Source organism: Petaurus breviceps, unplaced genomic scaffold, assembly GCF_028583685.1.
Source record: "Petaurus breviceps papuanus isolate PSGF00001 unplaced genomic scaffold, PetGlider_PUasm1.0 151, whole genome shotgun sequence".
NCBI lineage: Eukaryota > Metazoa > Chordata > Mammalia > Diprotodontia > Petauridae > Petaurus > Petaurus breviceps.
In genome coordinates, this window is record NW_027185712.1 from 24,933,790 (window position 1) to 24,938,349 (window position 4,560).

The 4,560-nt window shown below is 37.6% G+C and overlaps 1 pseudogene; it reads left to right on the forward strand.

Annotated features, from left to right (window-relative positions):
• Positions 1 to 2,709: 2,709 nt before the first annotated feature.
• Positions 2,710 to 3,413, forward strand: LOC138153393 (chloride intracellular channel protein 3 pseudogene; annotated as a pseudogene).
• Positions 3,414 to 4,560: the final 1,147 nt, after the last annotated feature.

The following is a 4,560-nucleotide window of genomic DNA, read 5'->3' on the forward strand; positions in this document are numbered from 1 at the left end:
AATTTCAAGGGACTTATGATGGAAAATGCTATCCGTATGCAGTGAAAAATTATGGAGTATGAATGCAGATTGAAATATACTACTTTCTACTATTTTATTTTTCCTTTTGCATGGTTTTTCCCTTTTGTTCTGATTTTTCTTTCACAACATGACTAATATGGAAATAGGTTGAATACAATTGTACATGTATATCCTGTATCAGATTTCATGCTTTCTGAAGGAGGAGGGAAATTGGATATAAAAATCTTACAAAAGTGAATGTTGAAAACTAAAAAATAAAATTAAAAAAGATCATGGTGGAAAGATAGATAGATAGACAGACAGACACAGACACAGACAGACAGACAGACAGACAGATAGATAGATAGATGTAATGGAAATGCAAATTTGGAAGATCTTCCCTGCCCCTAGGCTAAAATGCACCTGAAGCCTGGGGAGGGAGGCTTGTTTTTCAGTAGATACTTCTTGATTGGCCAGTGAGTCAGTAAGGTTGTTACATTCTCTGAGCCAGGAGAAGGCTATATAAGCCCTGATGTGTAGCTTTGTTTTGGGACTCACTTTGAGAAGTGTTCTGTGATTTGATCTGAATTCTGGGAAGCCGTTGTTGAGAGTCCCCCGGCTTTGAAAAACCCAGAATGTGGAAACCCAGATGTTGACTGGGTATGGATGTAATGGTTGGACAGTTTGGAAATCTGTCTACTTGATGTTTCTGTCTTGATAATTATGCCTGTATACTTTGAGGTTCGGGGTGCTGACCTTTTCTCCTGAACAAGGTAAACGATATATGTCTGACTGATTAAAGTAAGCTTGTTAACCCATTTTGAGTTGCTTTACTTTATCAAAGCAGATCCAAGAACCTGTGGTAGCTGCAAACCCTGAGGACGCTTGGGGTGCTTGCTGCTACAATAGATAGATAGATAAATGAATAGATTGGTAGCTAAATATGTTAATACATAAGTGAATAGATAAAAAACTATATTGCATATATGGTATAAATTATCTTAATTCAAATAAATTTGGATTTATTGTAACAATTACAAAAATAGAGTAAAATGGGCATATACTCTATATACTCACATATTATATATGTACATAAGTGTATATGTACATACATATATGTACATATATACAAGCATATATGTACATATACAAACATGCATACCACACATGTGTATATACACACATATGTGCACACACAGGTGTGTGTGTGTGTGTGTGTGTGTATAAAAACATTTGGGTGTCTACCAGCCAAGAGAAATCCAGGAACTATTGGAACACAATTACATAACACTTTTTACACAAATAAAGTCAGATCTAAATATTGGAAAAATACTATTTGCTCATGGGTAGCCTGCACTAATATAATAAAAATGACAATTCTACCTAAATTAATCTACTTATTCAGTGCTATACCAATCAAACTACCAAAATTGTTTTATAGATCTAGAAAAAAATAATAACAAAATTCATCTGGAAGAACAAAAGGTCCAGAATATAAGGGAAATTAAAGGAAAAAAAATGAAAAGGAAGGTAGCCTAGCCATACCAGATCCAAAACTGTTTTATAAAGTAACAATCATCAAACTATTTGGAAGTGTCCAACAAATAAAGTGGTTAATCAGTGGAACAGGTTAGGTACATAAGACACAGTAGTCAATGACTATAGTAATCCACTGTTTGATAAATCCAAAGACTCCAGCTTCTGGGATAAGAACTCAATATTTGACAAAAACTGCTGTAAAACTGGAAAATAGTATGGCAGAAAACAAGAATAGACCAATATTTCACACCATATTGAGACATAAGGGATGGTACCATAAACAAATTAGGAGAGCAAAGAATAGTCTACCTGTGAGATCTATGGAGAAGGGAAGACTTTATGACCAAGCAAAAGGTAGAGAACATTATGAAATGCAAAATGGATAATTTTGATTACATTAAATTAAAAAGGGTTTGCACAAAACAAAAAATACTACAACTAATATTAGGAAAGCAGAAAGCTGGGAAATGATTTTTATGGCCAGTGTTCCTGATAAAGGCATTATTTCTCAAACGTATAGAAAATTAAGTCAAATTTATAAGAATACAAGTCATTCCCCAATTGATAAATGGTCAAAGGATATGAACAGGCAGTTTTCAGAGGAAGAAATTTTGATGAGAAGAGAGGAGTGGAAGAGTGACAGAAGGGGGTAATGGAGGGAGTAAATTTGGAACCAAATATTTTATAAAGATGAATGTTGAAAACTATCTTTACATGTAATTGGAAAAAAATTCTATTAAGGAGAAAAAGAGATTGATTGGCATCTTCTAATGTGGAACCAAATGGAGACTTAAAAATAATATCTTAGCCGTGGGCTAGGTGGCACAGTGAATAGAGCACCGGCCACGCAGTCTGGAAGACCTGAGTTCAAATCCAGTCTCAGACACTTAACACACTCACTAGCCCTGTGACTTTGGGCAAGTCACTTAACCCCAATTGCCCTCCAAAAAGCAAAAGAAAAATCTTAATGAATGGGTGAAACAACAGTTATTTAAAACAAAATGATAATAATGAAATAACATGCCAAATTTCTGAGTTGAAAAATCCAGTTAAAGCTAAAATAGCCCTCGGAGGGAAAATCATATCCTTATAATCATACATTAAGAAAATAGGGAGGCCAAAAACACAGTCTCTCCACCCATGGCGGCTGCTTCTGTCCTGCTGGACACCATGGCCCAGAAGCCCCAACTGTAGCTGTTTGTTAAGACCAGTGAAGATGGTGAGAGTGTAGGGCATTGTCCCTTCTGCCATCATCTCTTCATGAACCTGTTGCTCAAAGATGTCCCCTTCACTCTCACCTCTGTGGACACCAAGAGGTCCTCGGACGTGCTGAAGGATTTTGCCCCGGCTCCCAGCTACCCATTCTGCTGTGTGATGGGGAAGCCAAGACATATACCATCCAGATTGAAGAGTTCCTGGAAGAGGCGCTGGGCTCACCCAAATACCCCAGCCTGGTTCCTCGATATAAGGAATCTAACAGAGCCATTAATGACGTCTTCCACAAGTTCTCAATTTTCATCAGAACTACTTCTGCTCAGGATGAAGCCTTGAATTGAACCCTGCTTCGTGTCCTGGTGAAACTCGATCTATACCTGACCACACCCCGGGAGCATGAGCTAACCGAGGAGGACCCCGAGCTCTCTGAGTCCAGGTGTCATTTCTTAGACGGCGACCGACTCACCCTGGCAGATTGCAAGCTCCTGTCCAAGCTACACATTGTCAATACCTGCTGCAGCCATTATTGACAGACACCCATCCCTGTGGTGCTCCTTGGGCTCCACCGATACCTGGAAAATGCATTTGCAGATAAGGAGTTCAAGTACACCTGTCCACAAAGCTCTGAGATCCTGTCTGCTTATGCTCGCGCTAGCTGAAAACTCAGAATCCATCAGATTAGGCTCTCACCTACTGTTTTTCTGCTCCTCCCTACACCAGCCTCAGGCACACGGACTTGCTCATTCATCACCCCCTGTGTGAGCACTCAGTGTGCCCCCTCTCCACCATTTCATGCTTTTCCTTCTAAATCCCACTGAAGTCATGGCTTCCAGGATTTCCTCTAGGATTGCTCCCGTGGGACTGACTTTCCTCACTTCTAGTCACCGTTGCACTCCTGTATTGTTTTAGATTGTTAATTTGCTTCAAAAGAGTGTTCACAAGCATACTCTTTGGTCACAAAAAAAGGGGGGGGAGGAACTGAATTTGCGTTGAAAAATTTCAACATCAAGGAACTAAAACAATCTCAGTGGAAGTGGTATTAAAAAGTAGGCCAGAAATAGATAAGCTGGAAACAAAAACCAGAAATGATAAAGCCAGAAACTGGTTCTTTGAAAAGACTAATATAATTAATAAACTCTTAGTGAATTGGATGAAAAAGAAGGTAGTACAAAATAGTATCATCAACAACAAATAAATCTTGGAGCCAGAAAGACTTGTGTTCAAATGTGACTTCAGACACTTACCAGTTGTGTGACCTTGGGGAAGTCATTTAACCACATTTCCCTCAGTTTTTTCACCTAAAAAAGGGGGAAAATAATAGCACCCACCTTCCAGATTTGTTGTGAGGATCAAATGAGATAATAATTGTAAGGTGCTTAGCACAGTTCCTGGAATGTAATAAATTCTATATAAATATTAGCTATTATTATTTAAAAGCAAATATCAAATGCAATAGAACCTTTTCCAATTAATATGGGAGTGAAGCAAGGATTTCTACTCTATTCACCTTTATTTAATAAAACTATGGAATTGTTAGCAAAAGCAATATGACAAAAGGAATGAAAGAAATAAGGATACATAAAAAGGAGATAAAACTACACTTATTTGGTGAGACTATGATGGTTTATTTGAAAAAACCCATGAAGCAGCAAAGATAGTAAATGAGACTATTAATAGCTTCAATAATTTGGCAGGCTACACCATAAAGTCTCATAAATCAATAACATTTCTTTATAATCATAACAAAGCACAAGCAGCAATAAGAAAAAGGGAAATGCTATTCTAAATAACTACAAAAATGCACAA